This window comes from Rattus norvegicus, chromosome 2 (genome assembly GCF_021556685.1).
Source record: "Rattus norvegicus strain SHRSP/BbbUtx chromosome 2, alternate assembly SHRSP_T2T, whole genome shotgun sequence".
Classification (NCBI taxonomy): Eukaryota; Metazoa; Chordata; class Mammalia; order Rodentia; family Muridae; genus Rattus; species Rattus norvegicus.
In genome coordinates this window covers 171,724,638-171,735,321 of record NC_141535.1, presented here as the reverse complement: position 1 = coordinate 171,735,321, position 10,684 = coordinate 171,724,638, and positions in this window count along the sequence as shown.

Below are 10,684 nucleotides of genomic sequence, written 5' to 3'. Positions count from 1 at the left end.
GAGGAGTCTAAAAGTGTTAAGGGTTTCTTGTTTTTGTTTTTGTCTTTGTTTTTGTTTTTAAGTCTACAAAGCCAGGAAAACACAGTAAAAACACGTCACTCCGTTCAAGATTTCTCTTTGCCCGTAAGCTTCAATAAATAAATGAATGAATAAATGAATGAAAACCTCTACCAGTTTAGGCAAAAGAACACAGGCATTTTGACCTTGGTACAGGTTAAAAGTGTGTGTGTGTGTGAATGTGTGTGTGTGTGTGTGTGTGTGTGTGTGAGCGTGTGTGTGTGTGTGTGAGCAGGAGTGAGTGTGTGGATGTATTCTGGCCTCAAACTCATCAATGATAACCTTGAACTCCTTATCTTCTACTCCAAGGGCTGGGATTATGGCCTGAACTACCACACTCTGCTGACAGAAGTAAGACTTCTTAAATGATGTGGCTCATATCAAAGCTAGATTCATCCAAACCACAGAATTGTGAAAGGCAGGTGATGTGCCTCCCAGGCCAGGCATCAGTCTGTCCGTGTGGCTAATGCACAGGAAAGCACCCCTACTATTGGTAGCCATGTAAACTGAGGTACACAGCAGCATGAACGTTTCTGTTGAGCTGGCATGCAGCCCAGCAGCAGAACCCTTGCCTATGTGTATAAAACCCTGGACTACGACCTCAGCATGGAAAAATATCTTCCCTTCAAATCCCAAAGAAGTAAGCTTCATAGCTTCTCTCCCATGGGGACTAGGGAAACTGTATTCCACAGCTAGAGTTCCAGGCAGCATAAAGACAAGTCCATCTCCTCAGAATGAGCTCTCATAGATAGCTTCCTCACAAGCCTTCAGAATGAGGTGTAAAGACCAACCATACCAGTTGTCTTAAGAAGACCACAAAGGGACGGGAGAGATGGCTCAGTGGTAAGAGCGTTTGCTGTGCAAGCTTGAGAACCTGAGTTTGACTGGGCGTGAGTACAACCAGGTGTAGGAGACAGAGACAGGAGGGTCGTTGAGGCTTGCTGGTCACCATCCTCATTCAATTCCATGAAAGAATTTGTCTTAAGGGAATAAAGTGATAGACCAGAACATTTGACATCCTCCTCTGGCTTTGCACAGCTCATGTGCTTATAACACAGGCTTATACATATGTACAAACAGGTTCACACATATGTACATACACAGGCTCACACACAAGTATACACATAGGCTCACACAGGCACACACACAGGCTCATACATAGGCACATGCACTGGCACATGCACAGGCTCACACATAGGCTCACCCAAAAGGGTCTGAAATGAAAAGTGAATAAAATGAAAGTTAGAGCTTGTTGTCTATTTCATTTTGAGGCTCCCCTGCCTGCTCACCTGTCTCCTTCCTTCCCCTACCGCCTCCCTGGAACCCGGAAGAAATCCAGAGTGTCTCACATGCCAGGCAAGCGTTCCACCACTAAGCCACCCTCAACCCCCTTTCTGTGGGTCTTCACTTCTGTCCCTTGTGCTTCTGGGCTTGACAAGACCTTTCAAACAGTATTCAAGCAGCAGCTTAGAAACTGACCTACATGCTGCATGGCCTTGAACTTGAGATCTTTTTGCCTCAGCCTCTCAGGTAGCTGGGATTGCAAGCTTGCACTAGACTGCATCATCAGATTTTGTTAAAATAAAATGGTTATGCAGACATCGCAGTACACACCCACAATCCCGGCATTCAGGAGACTGAAGCAGCAGAATTGCCATGAGTTTAAAGGCAGCCTGGGGTCTAGTAAGCTAGGCAGAGCTACATAACAAAATCTGTTAAAATGAGGAGGGAGAGGGGGAGGGGGAGGAGGGGGAAGAGGAAGAGGAAGAAGAGAAGGGGAAAGAAGAGGGGGAAGAGGAGAGGGAAGAGGAGGGGGAGAAGGGGGAAGAGGAAGAAGAGGAGATGGGAAGAAGAGGGGAAGAGGAGGAGGGGAAAGAGGAGAGGGAAGAGGAGGGAGAGGAAGAGGAGAGGGGGAGGAAGAGGGGAGGAGAAAAATTAACAAATGTCTCTTGAGTCATCCTTGGGCCTACTTATTAATCTTTTTAACACACACTGCAACCACATTTTAGGCAATTTCTCCATTTGGACAAGTGAAAAATGGACCCATGGGCTTATTCATTTGGCCCAATTATAAGTAACAGAAGTAGGTTGACCCTGGCCTGGGCTGGTCCTAAAATTAATACCTGCCCATTATCTGCAAAATAAGCACTGCAAAACCAGTGGTGGAGTAAGAGTGTCCTTCCCCTGTGAGCCCCTAGTCTGTGTTAATCTGCCACAGAAGCCTCATAAGCACCCACCCAGCCCATCATTGGAGCAAAGAAGCATTCACGATCAGACAGCTCCAGAGTAGTAGAAACGAAGCGAGAAAGGCTGACTCTGCGTGGAGCTGCTGGATAGCAACAGTATATGGTAGGAGAGCGTGTTAGCATTGCTGACCACCTTGGGGAGTACTGGGAAGCTTAACGGTGGGGCTGAGAAGAGGTCAGAAGCACAAGCAGAGGCCTCCTGGAGAAGTGAGCTTTTGGAGGCACAGATGGGATGGCAGAGCCACTTGCTCTGACGAGCCTGAGGGCTCTGGAGTCAGGCCCCTCCTACCTCTAGTTCCTAAGCGTATGACTTTGGACAAAGCTTTGTGTATAATGCTGGCTCTGCAGAATGCTGGTAACAGTACATTTCCACCGGGCCATCCAGACAACTGAATAAGGTAAGTTGTACAAACTTTAGCTTGCTTTATACTGGGTGCTCAATAGACATCTGTTTAAACCATAAGGGAAACTTTACTGAAAAGTAACAGGACAATCCACATAACTGTCGGAAGGCAGGATAGCCTAGATCATAAAACAAAGTAGGAACCAAGGACATCTGGGTGGCAGGCCCTGCAGCCAAAGCTGTATATGCAGGCAGGTGACACTCCTACCTTCCACCAGAACTCGCTCTGTGAATCGGGGGAGGGAGGTTGGGCACTTCAGGTAGATCATGTGAGTACTCCAGTGATACAATGACTTACCGGAGCAAGAAGTGAGTATGAGGGTGAGGGTCACAGGAGGAGAAGGTTAGAATAGCCTATGACAAGTAGACACACTGGCTGCAGGGACATCCTCTGGCAGTGCCTTCCTGACCAAGAAAAGAAGCAGTTTCAAGAGGAGCAGCCCAAGTGTTCTCCAACTTCTTTGAAGGGTTCTGCCCAGTCTTTAAAGTGCTTTTGAGCTTAGAGCTTTCACTCGTAATGTTTTTTTTGAATCACAGTATAGCTTAGGCTATACATTCACCAGTGCATATACGTATAAATATATACATGTAAAGACTACATTAGATACTTTCTTTTATTTCGCCTTCAGATCTTCAAATAAAACGGAAGACTAGGAATGAAAATTAGGGATAGAGTACTTTCTTTGTTCACATATATAAAGCCCTGGGTTTAGTCCCCAGTATCATAAGAAAGAAGAAAAGATGGAGGAGGGGAAGAAAGGAAGGAAGGAAGGAGGAGAAGGAAGAAAGGAAGGAAGGAAGGGAGGAAGGGAGGGAGGGAGGGAGGAAGGAAGGAAGGAAGGAAGGAAGGAAGGAAGGAAGGAAGGAAGGAAGGAAGGAAGGACAGCTTTATTTTATTCCTAAAACTTGACCGTCTTCAGTCAAACGAGCCTATGCTGTCTGGGAGCAGACAGACAGACAGACTTTTCAGCGTTCATTCAGCCAGTGATAGTAAAGTGTCTGTCAGCTCCATGGCAGAAGCAGGGCCGTTTGCATTAATAACCTCCTCGGTTCCTTCTTTCCAACTCTTAGGGTCTGCACTGTGCCCCAGACTGAGGCGCAGAGACCTGTGCTGTGAACAAACAGATGGAGAAATGTGGTTGGGAAAGATTGTTGAAACAATGGGGGCTCACTCAAAAAAAAAAATACCGGAGAAATCTGAGAAAATCTGAGAAAGGGGTTTGGAGAAGAAAAGCAGATTCGTGATGAGGGCAGAGAGGCTCAAATGGCTCAGAACGTAAGAAAACACATGGTCCAAGTGGAAACTTAGGGTTACTTCGGGAAGTCAGTTGTGCCTGATGGTGTCTTGCTGAGGCAAACGTGTGAAGGAGCGAAGCAGACACAGGTGAAAGGATGCTTTGCTAAAGCGGACCCGTGACGGGATGGGTCACAAGCGCACAGGTCAAAGGACGCGTGACGAAGGAGTCTTCGCTAACGACATGCACATACTGGTCCACCTTATACTGAGTAGCTGAGCTTCGTTTGTTGTGAGTCCATAGAGAGAAACGCACCAAAAAACTCTGATGGTGTTTTGGTGGCTTCTTACTGCTTCTGGACTTGAGCTGATTGGCTGAGTGATGTCAGCTGATGCAGACATGTGGAGTTTTGCTAAGACAGACTCTCGTGCTGAGGCAAGACCTGTGGCAGACACATTAGGTTTGGCAGGGGTTGGGGTGGGGTGACAGAAGGCTTACATAGCTAGCCTTTCAAAGCTTCCTTGGTCTCCTGGCTTCACTGATTTTCACTTTGTTGAGAGAGGTGTGGCAGAGAACTTCTGGTGTCCCTGCTGGTCATGGTCCTTCCTACTGACTCATGCAGATTCGGTTGAGGCCCGGCTGTGTCTGCTAGGTCATGTCACTGAGATTGATCCCTGGTTACTGAACTGGACTGCTGGTGTATTCATGAAATGTTTGCAAGTGGGACAGGTGCCGCTGCTGATTCCCGTGAACTGAACTGCTGGTTTCCTAGCAGAGCAGATGGGATTTGCTCCAAAGAACAACTTCTAAACAGGTCCACTTCCTCTGTATCCTAACAATCTTCCTTTTCCACTGCCTCTGGTGGATGATGGACTAGAAGGGAGGTTAAAGCACTTAAGAACCATCATTAAAATTAGGAATGAGAAAAAGCTAGGCTTACACATAGTTCTTGCATAGGACCAGGGTTCAGTTCCCACCCCTCCAGGAGATCTCCTTCTAGTCTCCAAGGGGTACTTTTATGCAGATGGTGCATATAAACTCAGTGGACACGCAGAGATAAATAATAAATAAATCTTTAAAAAATAATCTAGGCCCACAATGGTGCTGGGGCAGGAGCTTACAGACACACACAAGAGGCAGCAGCAGAACTGTGCCCTGCAGGGGAGGACATAGGAGAGTCCCCTGAGGAGAGTGTGGAGGGCCATAGGATGCTGGGCAGGTGTAGGAGTGGGTGGGGTGTTCCTGACAGAGGGACACAACCCTGTGATAGGGTTCAGTACTCAGGGTTTAAGTACATAAAGGGAGTGGAGGGCTGATGCCTGGGGACGTGAGTCAGCCCCTCGTGTGAGTGCTGTGGCTTCCTCACAAAGCAGTGGAGACTCACTAAAGGGTTTTTGAGTGGGCCACCACGAAAGGATCAAACTTGTTTTTAGAAGCTGGGTTGGGGCGGGGCCTAAAGAAGGCAATATCAGTGACAGGAAGACGTTTTAGATGACGGAGATGGTCCACCAAGTAAGAGATGATGAGAACCCAAAACGAGGGAGCTGCTGTTGAGATGGACCAGGCTTGTATGGGGCTGGGGAGAGGTGTTCAGTAATGACTGGATGATGATGAAAAACAGAGCAATAAAATGCCAGCTAAAGTGAATCAAAGTATTGTCATGTGGGAGTTGCAAGTGTAAAGACACGAAGCAAATTTTTTTAAAACAAATTTCTTTCTTTTTTTTTTTAAAGATTGACTTATTTTATTATATATGAGTACACTGTAGCTGTCTTCAGACACACCAGAAGAGGGCATCGGATCCCATTACAGATGGTTGTGAGCCACCATGTGGTTGCTGGGAATTGAACTCAGGACCTCTGGAAGAGCAGTCAGTGCTCTTAACCACTGAGCCATCTCTCCAGCCCACAAATTGTTTTTAGTGCAGTCAACAAACACACCGGATGCTGATCCAAGTCAGTGAGATAAGGCGGGGAATTAAACCAACAAAAACCCTTACCTTCTACTGGGACAGGCAGACAATAAACAAGGCAAAACTAAGTTGCACAGTACATAACACTAAGTGCTAACAAGGAAAAGGAAAGCCAGTTCAGAGAAGGGGAAGGAGAGTGTTGGGACAAGATTCTAACACTGTAAAGGCAATCAAGACCACCACACTAAAAGAGTACATTTGAGCAGAGAAAAAGCAGAAAGTAATGGATCAAGACAAACAACATCTTGCCTAAAACCATCCTTAGCGGGGAGAGCAGTATCTGTGAAATTGTACCTAATTCTGGGGATGGTGGAAGGCCATTGAGGTCAGACTGAGCGGATGGCAGGAGAGCTGTTGGAGATCAGGGTCAGGCAATGGACCCCTAACCACTTATACCTTGAAGGTCTGTAGCTTTTATTCCAACGGAGGTGGGAGCCAGCCTGGTGCCCTGAGCAGAAGAGTAGCACATGTGACTTAATTTCAAGCAGGCTCACTCCAACTGAGTTTTGAGCTTAGACTGCAAGGTGAAGCAGGCTCTGAGGCCACTCCTGCTGTAGTTCCAGAGAAAGTTGGCAACAGTGCGCTCACTGTGAGGTGGCTGCAGTGGAGGGGAGGTGGACAAGTCTCTGGCCACAATTTGAAGGTCAACCTCATTGATTGATACAACACATGGGAGAAAGAAGAGATAGCATGAAGGAGGTGGGGGAGGGAGGGAAGGAAGGGTGAGAGAGAGAGGGAAAGACACAGAAGTCTCAGGTGGGAGCTGGGCAGATGGAAGATAGAGTTCCCTTTAACTGATGGGATGGCCTTAGAGGAGCAGGCTACAATGTGGGGAGTGGCAAATCAGCTTGGGCGGGCTGGGTAGGGTGGGGATTCCACTTGGTATTTGGGCCTGGGCTTTGGAGAGTTCAGTACCAGACATAAAAATGCAGAAAGGCTTAGCGTCTGGAGAGGTCTAAAACCCTAAGCCCAGCTTACCTCCACTAGGGAACAGGTAAATGCAGACAGTAAGTCCCAGGACTAAGCTTCTGGGTGTTCTAACATGCAGAGGTTGCAGGGTTGGCAGAGAGAGAGAACAGGAGACAAAGCAGGAGGAACTGTGTAAGGTGCTCCTGGAGGGTCAAAGCAGAGGACAGCAGAGACAGCCTCACCTTGGCACTACAGAGGCTACTGGGTCTTGTCAGGAGCAGACTCTAAGTGGACATCAAGAGATGATGGAAGACTTGTTTTTCTGTGAGCATAGATTTCCTTTTAAGAAGCTGGTGTGCTTCAGGGAGCAGATATTGAACTGGAAAGGTTTTGTTAAGATAGAAGGTGGGGCTAGGGAGATGGTTCAGTACTGCTGTGCAAGCCTGCTGACCTGACTTCAGATACCCAGAACCCCGAGGCAAAAACTGGACACAGTAATACATTCTGCAATCAATCCCAGCGCCCCTGTTGGGAACAGAATCTTTGGAAGCTCACACATCAGCTAGTCTGGCTTATGTAGCAGTGAAGAGACTGTTACAAACAAGAGGAAGAGGCAAGGGCCAACATTTGAAGGTTGTCCTCTGACCTCTTCCTTAACACACATGCACACACACACACAGGCACACACACACACGGCACACACATGAGCACACATGTGCACACACACATGAGCACACATGTGCACACACACACATGCACAGGCACAGGCACACACACATGGGCACACACATGAGTACACATGCACAGGCACACACATACACGGGCACACACATGAGCACACATGTGCACACACACACACACACACACACACACACACACACACACACACACACACTGGTTGATGGGAATGACCCTGTAGAGAGAGAAACTGAGGAAGGAGGAGAATGTCTTTGTCAGGTGCTGTGGTGAGTGAACACGGCTAGGTCTGCATCTAAAGAACTGAGGAAAAATAGGGTGAACGCAAACACAGACCAGCGCTTTGTGTCCCATGAGTTAAATATTAAATAGAATTTACAGCTCAGCTTCTCACTGATGCTGGTCACCCTCCCAGTGCTCTGTAGCCCTCGGTGAGCTACAGCCCTGACTGGCAATACACATTTGCCTTACTCAGGAAGTTCTCGGTTTAGACTGCCCTACCTCTGCCTACAGGAGTAAGAGGCTGAGGTCAGGGTGAAGACAGGATCACTGGAGGGGAAACTGAGGCATAACTCGAAACTGACAAAACTCAAGGAAGGGTTAAGATCACAGAAAGTAGGGGTGAGATGGGCATTAAAGCAATCAATAAGTGTTTTTAAAAGAAGATTGTGAGGCTAAGAGATATAGGTGAGGAGGAGGCAGGGGTCTGTGGTCTCATCTCCGCAGCCCTGTGAAGTGAGTACTGTCATTCAACTTTATGGATGAAGACAAATTCAGAAAATACTAGGGTTAAGTAAAACCACAGGCCTTGATATTTCAGGTCATCCCCAGGAAAAGGGTGTAAAGTGTGTGTGGGGGGAGAGGAGGGTAAGGTATGGCTGTGGAGTAGAGAGGGTTCTGACTTAACATGTTCAGAATAGAGAGTGCCCTGCGAAAAGGTTGACAGGTCAGAAACACAGCAGGGTTTAGTGTGGGAGGTTCACAGTTAGAGAGGCGGGTCTGAAGTGAGCAATTCAGGCGGAGAGAGCTTTTGGACTCTGGATTCTCTCAGGTAGAGGCCTCACTGCCTCAGGGAAAATGGAATTGGTTTCTAGAGGTGAGAAACAAGAAGAGATTACAAGTGAATTCCAATTTAGAAGCTCGACAAAAACCTCAGCTGCTGCCCTTAAACTCCACGAATAATATCTGTGCACCGAAGGACTTCCTCGAAATTTATATTGCTGGGGAAAGCGGCCTGCTTTTGAAATACTGCTTTAACAGTGACCCCTAGTGTTAGGGAGAGGTCTCTAACTGATGCTCAACCTACAAAGGAAAATTCCCTTCACCTGAGTCATCGCTGAGCCGATGTTGCCAGGTGCCTTAATGCATTATTCAGTCACCTTGCCTTTGGGAAGCTCACACTTGAACAGTCCCAGGTCACCTCCCTTCCAGGAAGATGTAATGGAGATGGACTCCAAGAAGGGCAGCCAGCATAAACAAGGAGGAAGGTATACTTTCCCAAGAGAATAATTTGAAGAGGAGGAGGACAAGAAGAAACTACAGATTAGAAAGTTAATAAAATACTGAAATAACAAGTCTCTGAGTGACAGACCGGAAAGGTACCATGTTTTGTTTTCTTTTCTGTTGCTATGATAAAACTCTCTAACCAAAAGCAACTTAAGGAAAGAAAGTTCTTATTTCAGCACACAAGTCCATCACTTAGGGAAGTCAGGGACTTACAGGAACCTGGTGCAGAAACCACAGGAATGCTGCTTACCAAACGACAGAGTTACGCATTACGCATAACTAGCTTTTTTTTTTTTTTTTGGAGCTGGGGATGGAACCCAGGGCCTTGCGCTTGCTAGGCAAGTGCTCTACCACTGAGCCAAATCCCCAACCCCCCATAACTAGCTTTCTTATTCAGCCTAGCAACATTGGCCTAGGGAGTGGTGCTGCCCACAGTAGGCTGGGCCCTTCTACACCAATTAACCCCAAGAAACCTTCTACTCCCAGACATGTCCACAGGCCTATCTGATTTATGTAATTTCTCATTTGAGATTCCTTTCTCAGATGACTCCAGGCTGTATTAAGTTGTCAATTAAAACTAACTAGAATGGAGCGATTTGAAAGTCTGAGAGGTTCCTTCAGCATAACAAACTAATCATTCTGAGCACTTGTTCCATACCAAGCCAGCTTACTACTGGCCTGTTTATCCCAAAGGTGAGAACAGTTATTATCTCTTTTGTATAAAGAAGCCAATCAGCTAATTATCCAAGCTGACTACAGCTGAAGAGGAGGGAAAACACAACTGGAACCCAGGCTTCTTGAATGCCAGGTCTGCATTTCTAATCTCAGTGCTACAGCCTTTTTAAAAAAAATTAGTATGCTGACTAATGGTGATGGCACAGGTCTTTAATCCCAGCGCTCTGGAGGCAGGGGCAGGTGGATCTCTGTGAGTTCAAGGCCAGCCTAGTCTACAGGGTGAGTTCCAGGGCATCCAGCTCTACACAGAAAAACCCTGTCTTGAAATGGCTCAGCAGTTAAGTGCACTTGCTCCTCTTGCAGGGGCTAGGATTCAGTCCCCAGCATCACATTCATGACTTTCTGTATGTAGACCAGGACCACTGAATCCAGCTCCCTTTTCTGGTCTTGGGCACTGCATGCATGAAGTGTATATATATTAAGACAAACATACAAATTTGAAAAGCAAATACTTAAATACTGCATGTCAGATCTAGAATATGCATAACTCATTAAATAGCAAAGGCTAAAAATGTAGCTTGGTTCCAGAAGGACAGTCTGGGTGTTTGGGATCCCCACCCCTGTGTGCTCATTCACACTCGGTCATTATCGAATCAATGGACCTTCCAGAGAAGGAGCTCCTCCATGCACTGCAATTTTCAGGCATCTTTACTAGAGGCCGGGGATGTGACACAGTGGTGGATGCCAGAGCCTGCTCAGCATGGGTTCTCAGGCCAAGAGTGAAAAACAAACAGACAAGCAAATGGCCTCTCCAGCTGACAGTGTCTTCACATGTGGATAAAAGGAACAGGGGGGGGGGGGGGGAGGAAGGATGGAAGGCAGGAGGCGTTTGATGATTCCAAATATCAGAAGTTTTTAGAAAACATATATAATCAAACTTGTGATGATGGCTTTTGGCTTTTGGTTGCTTTTGGTAGCTGTCAGT